The sequence below is a fragment of the Tenrec ecaudatus genome, chromosome 12 (genome assembly GCF_050624435.1).
Source record: "Tenrec ecaudatus isolate mTenEca1 chromosome 12, mTenEca1.hap1, whole genome shotgun sequence".
Taxonomy (NCBI): domain Eukaryota; kingdom Metazoa; phylum Chordata; class Mammalia; order Afrosoricida; family Tenrecidae; genus Tenrec; species Tenrec ecaudatus.
The window spans coordinates 88,715,894-88,728,313 of record NC_134541.1 but is presented as its reverse complement, the minus strand read 5'-3'; positions in this window follow the sequence as shown (position 1 = coordinate 88,728,313).

The window sequence follows — 12,420 nt, the reverse complement described above, 5'->3', positions numbered from 1 at the left end:
TCATAGATCTAGATGATTTAATTATGTAGCAATTGACAAACAGATATTTCTTATAAGCACCTTGCAAAAGCAGCAAATACTAATCTGACAACAGAATTAAAATATTCTATCTAAATGTAAGTAGAAATTTTTATTGATTCAGCCAGATACACAAACTTAAAGATAGGAAATCATGTAAATTATGTGTAACCATAGTAAAGGAATTTTAGTGGCCAAAGCCTAAATCCACACAAAACATTAATAAACTAGTCAATGTCAATTGTAATACAAAAACACTAAACTAATGCAGATTACTGTGAAGGCTTTGCCTGAAGAAAATACTTGTCATTGGAGAGGATATTGCTACTCTTGTTTTATAAGGAAGTATCTATTAGTATGTAGCTTGATTTTTCTCTGACCTATGAAGTTCATTATTACACATGTCATATAATCAGCATAGTTAAGCCAAGATGAATGAATAAAAATGGCTCTTGCTAAAAATTTAAATATCACACACCTGTGTCTGATTGCCCCAAATCCAGTGATTCTGATTCAACTGATTCAATATACTTATCAGATAGTTTGGATCATGAACAAGGTATTGAAAAACTACTTATAGTAATGAACTTACATTATGTCTCCATTTATATCAACAAATAACAGAAATTGAAAACTATATACATCGCATAACTTTTCTAGGCAAACTGCAATGTATAGAGAAAAATAGAATCAAAATTCAATTATCTAAATACTTCTGCAATTCCAACTTTTTATTATCATTTATGTTATTTCTGAGGTGCTATGGTGGTACAGTTATCTCCTGAGAAAGGACTTGAAACAAATATTTATGAAGTTTAGAGACTATAACCTTCAGTATGGGTCACACCTTAACATAAAGCATACAAACAAATAAGCCCAAATCCTCACAACTGGACCAATAAGTAGCATTTTGATAAATAAAGAAAAGATTGAAGTTGTCAGGGATGAAAATTTACTTGGCTCTTACGATATATTGCAATGGGGAATTCTTAGGGGAGGAGATGAGTCAGTCAGGGTGCGATGTAGCACCGATGAAAAATACAGTGTTTCTCCAGTTCCTAAATGCTTCCTCCCCTCCAACTACCATGATCCGAATTCTACCTCGCAAGTCTGGATAGAGCAGAGGATGTACACTGGTGCAAACAGGAGCTGGAGGCACAGGGAATTCAGGGCGGATGATACCTTCAGGACCAGGGATGTGAGGGGCGATACTGGGAGGGTAGAGGGTGAGTGGGTTGGAAAGAGGGAACCGATTACAAGGGTCTACATGTGACCTCCTCTCTGGGGTACAGAGAACAGAAAGGGGGGTGAAGGGAGACGTCGGACAGGGCAAGATATGACAAAATAATAATTTATAAATTATCAAGGGCTCATGAAGGAGGGGAAGCAGGGAGGGAGGGGATAAAAGAGGACTTGATGCAAAGAGCTTCTTTAAAAATGATGAGGCAAAGAATGTACAGATGTGCTTTATACAATTGATGTATGTATGGATTGTGATAAGAGTTGTATGAGTCCCTAATAAAATGTATATAAAAAAAGATATAGACCAAAAACCAAACTCACTGCCATTGAGTCAATGGATGGGGCAGAGTATTTGGTGGCCTGCCATTGCTGACTTTGAGTCTAGCAGCCCAATGTATAACCCATTCCACCACCAGGGCTCCCAATATTTATTAATCAAATGAATACATTTACTGCCTTCGTGTCAATTTCAACTCAAAGCAAGCCAATAGGACAGAGTAGAATTGCCTCTGTGACTTTAAGACTTTAACTCTTCAAGGGAACAGAAAACCCTGTCTTTCTCCTGTAGTAAGAATAGGGTCATCCAAAAAAAAATGCTGAAGATGCTCAGGAAGATGGGTTTGAGATTAGTAGATGCAACAATATAAGTCCTGATGGTGGAATGGTTACAGGTTGGGCTGCCATCTTCTTGGTAGACAGGTCAAAACCAGTAGCAGCTTGGTAGGAGAAAGACAGGGCTTTCTACTTCCGTAAACAGTTTACAGTCTCTGAAACCCACAGTGGGTCGCTGTGATTCAGGATTGACTCAATGGCAACAATGCAACAATGGGCTTAAACATACCAAAGATTGTAAGGAAGGTTGAATACTGGTCAGTGTTTCATGCTGCTGTATAAGTGCTTCATATGAGTCAGAGCCCACTTGATAGCTTCATGTAAGTCAGAGTCCACTTGATGGCTTCATGTAAGTCAGAGCCCACTTGATGGCACCAAACAGCAACAGGTATTTCCTGGGAAAAGTAGAACCTAATAAACGAACCACATGATATCCTTCTGTTCTGATTGATCGACCCATTAAGCCCCACCCCCTACCTCTGCCTCTAGCAACAATATGTCCAAAATAAGTGAGACAAGGTTTCACCGTTGTTGCTCTAAAGAACCTTCTGCCTTCCTCCAAGACACTTCTGTCAGGTCTTCTGGCAGTGTATGTGACCGTGAGTGACCCTAACACCACAGTTTGAAGGTGTTAAGTCTCCTTTGGTCCTTCTCCTCCATGGACCGGCTCTGACATTCATAAAAGATGAGTGAAAACATCACAGTTTGGATTAGATACATTTTAGTTATGAAAATGAAATATTAGCTTCTTAACACATTGATGTGTTGTTGTTTTTTTGCAGTGGAATTACTACATACAAAATCATTTTACTGGGGGCTCGGCAATTCTTATCACAATCCATACATGCATCGATTGTGTCAAGCACATATGTACATTTGTTGCCATCATCATTCTCAAAACATTTGCCTTCTATTTGAGCCCTTAATATCGGCTGCTAATTTTCCCCTCCCTCTCCACTCCTTCCTCCCTCATGAACCTTTCATAGTTCATAAATTACTGTTTTCTCATATGTTACACACACTGATGTTTCTCCCCCTGCCCTCTTCTCTGCTGTCCATCCCTCGTGGAGGAGGCTATACAGATTCTTGTCATCAGTTCCCCCTTTCTACCCCACATTCTCTCCACCCTCCAGGCATCGCCACTGTCACCACTGGTGCTGAAGGGTTCATCTGTCCTGGATTCCCTGTGTTTCCAGTTTCCATCTGTACCAATGTACATCCTCTGGTCTAGCCAGATTTGTAAGGTAGAATTGGGATCATGATAGTTGGGGGAGGAAGCATTTAAGAACTGGAGGAAAGTTATATATTTCATCGTTGCTACCCTGCACCCTAACTGGCTCATCTCCTCCCCACAACCCTTCAGTAAGGGAGTGTCCAGTAGCCTACCGATGGGCTTTGAGTCTCCTCTCTGCACTCACCCACATTAACAATGATATGTTTTTTTGTTCTGGATGCTTGATACCTGATATCTTCAACAGCTCATGGTCACACAGGCTTGTGTGCTTCTTCCATGTGGGCTTTGTTTCCTCTGAGGTAGATCGTCGTTTGTTTACCTTCAAGCCTTTAAGACCCCAGACACTATATCTTTTAATAGCTGGGCACCATCAGCTTTCTTCACCAATTTTGCTTATGCACACATTTGTTTTCAGTGATTGTATCAGGAAGGTGGGCACCCACTGATGATTTTTAGTTCTTTGATGTCTGATGACTGGTCCCTTCTACACCTTGTGGTCAACAGACTGGTGTGCTTCTTCCATGTGGGCTTTGATGCTCCTCAGCTATATGGCGGCTTGTTTATCGTCAAACCTTTAAGACCACAAACGCTATATCTTTTGATATCCGGGCTCCATCAGCTTTCTTCACATTTGCTTGTGCACACATTTTTCTTCAGCAATCGTGTTGGGAAGGTGTGCATCCTGGAATACCAATTTATTTTTTTCTGTTTTTTATCGGAATATCTGCGTGTATTTTTATTTATTGGTTTATTTTTCTTCAGATTTTATTTTATTTTTAAAATCATTTTATTCAGGGCTCTTGCAGTTCTTAAAACATCGCATACATCAATTGTATCAAGCATATCTGTACATATGTTGCCATCATCATTTTCTTCTTTTAATATTATTTAATTTTAATTAGGGGTTCATACAACTCTTATCACAATCCATACTTACATCAATTGTGTAAAGCACATTTGTACATTCATTGCCCTCATCATTCCCAAAACCTTTGCTCTCCACTTAAGCCCCTGGCATCAGGTCCTCATTTTTTCCCTTCCCTCCCCTCTCTCCCCCACCCTCATGAACCCTTAATAATGTATAAATTATTTTGTCCTATCTTGCCCTGTCCGAGGTCTCCCTTCACCCACTTTTCTGTTGTCTGTCCCCCAGGGAGGAGGTCACATGGAGGTCCTTGTAATCGGTTGCCCCTTTCCAACCCACCCTCCCTCTACGTTTCCAGTATCACCACTCAAACCACTGGTTCTGAAGGGATCATTCGCCCTGTATTCCCTGTGTTTGTGGTTCCTATCTGTACCAGCGTCCATCCTCTGGTCTAGCCAGACTTGCAAGGTAGAATTGGGATCGAAGGGGGGGAGGAGCATTTAGGAACTAGAGGAAAGTTGTATGTTTCATCGTTGGTACATTGCACCCTGTCTGCCTTGTCTCCTTCCTGAGATCCCTCTGCAAGTGGATCTCCAGTGGCCTATAAATGGGCTTTGGGTCTCCACTCCCCTCCCGCCCTCCCCCTGCCCCATTCACTATGGTAAGATTTTTTTTCTCATGATGCCTGATATCTGATCCCATCGACACCTGATCGCACAGTCTGGTGTGCTACTTCCATGTGGGCTTTGTTGCTTCTGAGCTAGATGGCCGCTGGTTTACCTCCAAGTCTTTAAGACCCCAGACATTTTATCTTTTGATAACCAGGCACCATCAGCTTTCCTTGCCACATTTGCTTATGCGCCCATTTGTCTTCAGTGATCGTATCATGGAGGTGAACACACAATGATATGATTTTTTGTTCTTTGATGCCTGATAACTGATCCCTTCGGCACCTCGTGATCACACAGGCTGGTGTGCTACTTCCATGTGGGCATTGTTGCTTCTGAGCTAGATGGCTGCTGGTTTACCTTTAAGCCTTTAAGACCCCAGATGCTATATCTTTTGATAGCCAGGCACCATCAGCTTTCTTCACCACATTTGCTTATGCACCTGCTTTGTCTTCAGCGGTTGTGTTGGGAAGGTGAGCATCATAGAATGACAATTTAACAGAAGAAAGTATTCTTGCATTGAGGGTGTAGTTGAGTGGAGGCCCATTGTCCTTCTGCTACCTTAATACCAAACCTATAAATGTATGCAAAGGAAGTGGTGTTAACAAACCCAGGGACAAGGGAACAACAAGTGATCCAAATTTGTGGTGAGAAGGGGGTGGGAGGCCTGGTAGGGCATGATCAAGAGTAATATAACAAAGAGGAATTGCTGGAACCCTTGTGTGGACTGAACATGATAGTGGGACAGGAGGAAAGTCAAGGGAAATAGAGAAAAGAGCTGGGAGGCAAAGGACATTTATAGAGTTCTAGATAAAGACATGTATATATACAAATATATTTATATATGAGGATGGGGAAATAGTTCTATGTGGAATGCCAGTTTAATAGAAAAACGTGTTCTTGCAACGAGTAAGTGCTTGAGTGGAGGCCCAATGTCCATCTGCTGCCTTAATACTAAACCTATAATTATATGCATGTATTCCCACATTCTTATATAAATATATTCACATAAGTACACTCCAGTCTTTAAACCTCTATAAATACCCTTTGTCGCCTAGTTCTTTCCTCTATTTCCTTTTACTTTCCTCTTGTCCCACTATCATGCTAAGCCTTCATTTGGGCTTCAGTAATTTCATTCGGTTACTTTGTCCTTGCTGAATCCCTACCAGACCACTGATTTTGGATCACTTGTTGCTCCCCTGTCCCTGGGTTGGTCAGCACCACCTCCTTACCCCCGCCTCCCTCTCTCCCGTGTCCCCCCGGAACCATTGGTCCCGTTGTTTTCTCCTCTAGATTATTCATCCAGTCTATCTCATCTAGATAGATCTGTAGAGATAATAATATGCACCAAAAATAAAACCATAGCAAGATAGGCAATGAATGAGAACACAGCGATGACAACAAAAAAGAAAACCAATTACCCGAAGAAGAATAAATTAATTAAAAGAAAATAAATTTCAAAAGAAAGAAAAACCTGTAAATGGATCAAGGTCTGTTTTTTGATCTCTAGGCATGTCCTTTAGTCAGGTCCGATGGGGTACCATGCTCTTGCCCCAGAGTCTGTCCTTTGTACTCCCTCCAGGGCTCCCTGCTCTATTCCCACGGTTGGTCTGCTGCATGCTTTTAGTGGTTTGCCTGGGTGTCACAGGATCAGTCTGGGCAAGTCCCAATACTGAATCTCCAGTGTTGTCCGCCTTAGGGCCCTGGGCCATCAACGGATTGTGTGTCTCATAGAGGGATCACCCATATTGTCCACTCTGTGCATTGGCTGTACAGAGCTGGGGATATCATCCTCCAGACCTGGTGGGCCAGGATGTGCTCCACTTTCTCTTTCTCCCCCTTCATGTGCTCCCATTTGCTCTGATCAGCTATGCCCCTCTCCCCTAGCTGCCGCTTCAGTGACATCCCCTAAAGTAAATTCTTCTGCAGGGGGAGTGGCAGTTGTCCATGCAGCTGGTATGGGGGCCGAGCCCTCAGGCCCCTCCACTGGCTCCTTACTCCTTGCCAGTACATTGCATTCATCTGGCACTGGCTTTAAATCTGGTCCCTCTTTCCCTGTGGAGACACAAACAGTACCCTCCCCTTGGGTGGGTCAGTGCCCTATTCCGCCACCACACAGTTTTTTTCTTTAACTTTTCTCCCTTCCCACCCCCTTTTTAGTTGGCTGCCATATGTATCCCTGGATTTGGTCTGGCTCCTGCCACACTACCTCGACCTCACCCCTGGAATGTTTATATACAGTAGCTCTTTCCCTATTCCTCTTTTGAATTTCCCTTTCTGTTCTTTATTTTTTTAATATATATATATATAAAGTTACCTCAGAGAACTCATGCTATACTTGTCCTTTTGTGCTTGGCTTACTTCACTTAGCATAATTTCCTCCAGTTCTTCCCCTGCGGCGATATGCTTCATGCATTCATCACTGCTTTTTAGCGATGCATAGTACTCCATTGTATGTATGCACCAGAGTTTTTTATTCCATTCATCTGTTGATGGAAATTTGGGTTGTTTACAACTCCTTGCGATTATGAACTGTGCCGCAATGAACCTTGGAGCACATATTTCTGGCCGTGGTTTGTTTCTTGCCTCTTCTGGATATATGGCCAGTTTGAGGTTTGCTGGGTCATATGGTAGCTCAATTTCCATCTGTTTGAGAAATCGCCAAATCGATTTCTATAGTGGCTGTACATACCTACATGTCCACCAGCCATGGATGGGAGTTCCTATCTCCCCACAGCCCCTCCAACACTTGTTGCTTTCTGATTTTTTCAATTGGGATATCTGTGAGCATGTTAGGTGGTATCTCATAGTTGTTTTGATTTGCATTTCTCTTATGGCTAATGATTGGGAATATGTTCTCATGTTTATTGGCCATTCGGATTTCAGACTAGGTGAAACTTCTGTTGAGGTCCTATGCGTACCTCCTCGGAGGGCAGTTAGTGTTTCTCTTATTGTAGCTTGCAGAGCGGTGCCGATTGCAGCCATAAGCCTTGTCTGATGTGTCGTTGCTCATCGTTTGACTTTTTGACCGCTACTTCCATGGGCAGAGGTTGTGGATCTCATAGAATGAAATCTTTCACAACTTCACTTTCTTCTCCAAAAATCACAATGGAATTTACTGATCCAACTGTATACATTTTTGCTTTCTTTATGTTTCGATATAAGGGAGATAACTAGTTAATTAAATAAACTAAATTGTGCTATAAATGTAATCATATGTTCCATAGTAAGAGATCCAATTGCATATAAAGGCTGACTTCAGTAGACAAAATGAGCTGTGCTGAAAAGTTGGCAGTTCAAAAGCACTCTCCGCTCCATAGGAGAAGATGACACTGGCTATTCCTGTAAATATTTAGTTTTGGAAACCCTATGCAGGTTCAAAATATGTCAGAATAGACTCATGGAGACAAAGGTTTAACCCAAAGGATAAATAGTACAATGCGACTCAGAATCATGTGTTTGTAAGTACCTCTGCCATAGCTGTTCATACCTTAGCATCTATTTAAGGTCACTAATCTTTGAAATGTTTTCCAGCAGCACATTTAAGAGCAAAATGCCATTGAAAAGTAATGGAGGTTTAAGTGGAGAGCAAATGCTTTGAAAATGATGAGGGCAAAGAATGTACAGATAGATGTGCTTTACACTATTTATGTATGTATGGATTGTGATAAGAGTTGTATGAGTCCCTAATAAAATGTTTTGTTTTTTTTAAAAAAGAAAAGCAATGGAGGTGACTTTCATACCTAATGCTTGCTCTAACAGACTTCCTACTCGGTCACCATCTCAGAATAGACATGTATGCAGGACATTATTCTGATGGAGTCTTGTAAAAGGATTCTTTCTTGGTCAATAATTGAATCACAATTGCTTTTCTAACATGTGACAGATTTCCTGATTCATATTATCTCTCTCTCGCGCTCTCTCTGTGCCAAAATTAGCTCCCTGGATATTCTCATGCTGTTTTACATAATTGGCCTCTGAATAAATGAGCAGTCAACTGCTCACTAATATAACAAATCATTCTCCCATTGAGAGTATCATTTAACTGGATCATGATGATGTCATGAGCCTAGACAGCAGTTTCACATCATCTGTAGAAACATCGATCCACCTCCTACAATCAGTCTGATAATTTCTTATGAAAGGATCAGAGTTATTTTAAAATAACAACAATGTAAATATTATCTAGATCCTATTTTGAGTTCAAGTAATTCATCTACTTTATGTTTTCCACTGAGGATATCCATCAGTGCTGCCTCTCTGATCAAATAAAATGTAGCTCTCCCTGAATATTTCCACCAATACAAGATTAAATAATTAAAACATATTTATGAATCAATTTCTTAGCTTAGATAGAGTAGAAGGAAATACAGTAAAATATTTTTATTCATTATAACAATTAGAGTTTTTTCTTTGTAAACAATGGGGATAATCAGCATTAATACATAACTAGAAACAGATTGCCTTTATCTTTTAAGGTGTTTTTATTTGTATAAGTGAATTAACTGTTATTATATTATTTGGTAGGATTAATTGCCTCAAGAAAATCTCAGATGTCTGTTGGTATTTCTAACTAATCATAGTTACTGTAGACATGAGAGCATTTTTTTTAACCTAACCATATTTCCAGTAGACAGAGGAGCATTTCTAACAAACAAGTTACAGTAGATATGGAGGGATTTCTAACTAATCAGAGTTATAGTAGACATTGTCTTCTTTAAAAGAGGGCTTGCAGAGATTTTACAAATTTTCCCCACATTGAAGATTTGGTAATACAGGTAGTTTCTATGACAAATAAATTATTTTTATTTCATCAAAAATAGTCATCTATTTTGTATTGTAAACATTTTCAGTTCAATTTGCACATATTAGCAAAAGATCAGAGCTTTAATATAATAGTGAATTGCTAGATAGAACTATTACAGACACTTGGAAAACACTGTGTAAATATAAGTGTTCCATATCTTCTAGCATTATCACAATTATTAATTGCTAAATGGAAGGACATTATTTCTACCCCAAATCTGAAAGGACAGAGGAAGTTATGGTCAGTTCTTTGACTCCAAAAGCTAATTACTGAGTGATTTTCTTCAAAGAAAAAAAAACACCTAATTTTAATAAGAGTTATCTTGTTAAGATTTACCAAACTCATTGACTTCCATTTGATTCTGACTCAACAACCTCACTCATACTAAAATTAGGGAGGAGTATAACTGCCCAAAGGGTTTCCAAGGAATAAATCTTACAGAAGCTGACTTCCATCTCTTTCTACACACTTTATGATATGCCCACCCGCTGCCTTCCAAGCAATGCCAACTCATGGATACCTTATATAGGTTTCTGAGGCTGTAAATCTTTCTCCCACTGAGTAGCTGGTAGGTTTGAACTTCAGACTTGTATTTAACAGCCCAATGCTTATCTGACAGCAACAACAAGCCATCCCTCTACTTTTCCTAGCATAATGTTCTTCTTCAGAGACTGGTGTCTCTTAATAACATGTCCAAAGTGGGTGGGATGAAGCCTCTCCACCCTTGCCTTTAGGGAGCATTCTGGTTGTACATCTTCCAAGACACATCTGTTTGATCTTTTAGCAGTCTTTGATACTTTCAGTAGTCTTCCCAAGCACCATTGTTTAAATGCATCAATTTATCTTTGGTCTTCCATTGAAATCTCCAACTTTCACATGCACATAAGGCAATGGAAAATACCAAGACTTGGGTCAGGCACATTTTAGTCCACAAAATGCATCCTTGTCTTTGAATATTCTAAAGGGGTTTTGTGCAGCAGATTTACCAGCTGTTTCAATGAGCATTGATTGTGGATCCAAGCAAGACAAAATCTTTGGCAACTTAAATCTTCTTCCCATTTATTGTGATGTTACCTGTTGGCCCAGTTGTGAGGATTTTTTTTCTTTGCATTGAGTTAGAATCCAAAATGAAGGTTGCAATTCTTGATCTTCATCAGCAAGTGCTTCAATTCCTCAATTTCAGCAAGCAAAGTTGTGTCACCTGCATATTGCAGGTTGCTAATAAGGGTTCCTCCAATCTTGATGCCTCATTCTTCATATAATCCATATAGTCAATAAAACACAAGAAAACATCTTTCTGGTATTTTCTGCTTTCAACCAAGATTCATCTGACATGATATCCTTTGTTACATGTCCTCTTCTGAATTCAACCTGATTCTCTGTCAATGTACTGCTGCAACTGTTGTTGACAGTATTTACTTGAATGTGATATTAATGATTTTGTTATGTAATTTCAGCATTCTAATGGGTCACCTTTCTTTGGAATAGGTTCAAATATGGATTTCTTAGTCAGTTAGTCAAGGAGTTGTCTTCTAAATTTCCTGGAACAGACAAGTGAATGCTTCCAGTGTTTCATTTACTTGTTGAAACATTATAATTGATATTCCATCAACTCCTAGAGCCTTGTTTTTAATTGATAAAATAATTTAGTGCAACTTCGACTTCAGCACCATTGGTTCTTGCTCATATGTTACCTCTTGAAATGGTGGAATATCGAGGAGTCCGGGAAGATGGCCGACAGGGACACCCGCATACTCTGAGAGCGCCTCCAAACAAAGCGGGATTGGCGACCAGGTAGCTGAATAGTAAGAGTCTGGTGAGTGAAATATCCCCCTGGGACAGCACCCCAGTCCCACCCCACGTATTTGTCCTGAGCAGGGGTCTAGGTGAAAGAGGACTGGACTCGTGGGACATCTCTGGTCACTAAGCTGCCGTGAGCTCACTGGCGACCGGCCTAGGCTCCATCCCCAAACCGGAACCCAGCCCAGAGCCGCTTGCCTGCCCTGCCTAGACAGGCGCAGCAGGTCACGCTCCCCTACACCAGTGGCCCACTCGCGGATCCCCACTGAGAGAGAAGCTTTCTTCTCCCGTGGTTCCCCTCTCCCCGCAGGGCAGCGATCTGCCCTCGGGCCCGCGCCCCTTCCTCCATTCATCCAAGCTCAGGGGAGCGGACCCACGGGTTGTCTGGCGACCCCCACGGGGGACCATCCACCCGCACCGCTGCTGCGGACCTCTCCACCTGCCCTCTGTGCACCGGCCTCCCACCCCCGCCCGCCCCCGCCCGCCCCTGGCAGCCTAGTGCCAGCTCCACTCCTGGCCGGGACCATGCGCTGAGAACTTCCCGCCGACGGGAGCCATAGCCAAACCCGCGCCTGTCCCGGACCCTGAGCTTCTGCAGAGCGCCGCGGCCTGCGCTGCTGAGTCTGCCTGCCAAGGGCCCCTCCCTGTGCAAGGCGCAAGAGTAGGTGCCCTCCCCAGGGTGCTGCGGGGACCCGGGTGGCCGCGACTCTGAGCCTGAACGGAGGAAGAGCGCCATTGCCCCCTGCGGTTTCGCGCCAAGCCTCCTTTGCCGGCGCCATTACCCCCTGCGGTTTCGCGCCAAGCCGCTATGGTGGTCCGCGGGGTTCTGAGCTCAGAGCAGGGCGGAGAGCAAACACCATTGTTCCCTGCAGTGTCGCACCGCTGTCTGAGCAGCTGTCCGAGGGGCCTCCCCGTGCCCGCTCACAGCCCGGGCAGATCAAACATTCCACCTGCAGTGGAGTCTGGGACTCGGCTTTGCAGTCCCTGAGGAGCCGTCAGTGAGCTCCAGCCAGCTCTCACCACCTGGGGGCCCTGTGGGGTCCCCAGTGCCAGCCCTAAGCCTGCCGCAGCCCGCCCCAGCCACCCCAGGAGACGGCACAGTGGCCTGAGCCTCCACACAATAAGGTTACTCCTGTCTCCCAGAAGCATGGGGCCTATTAAAGGATCAAGGAAA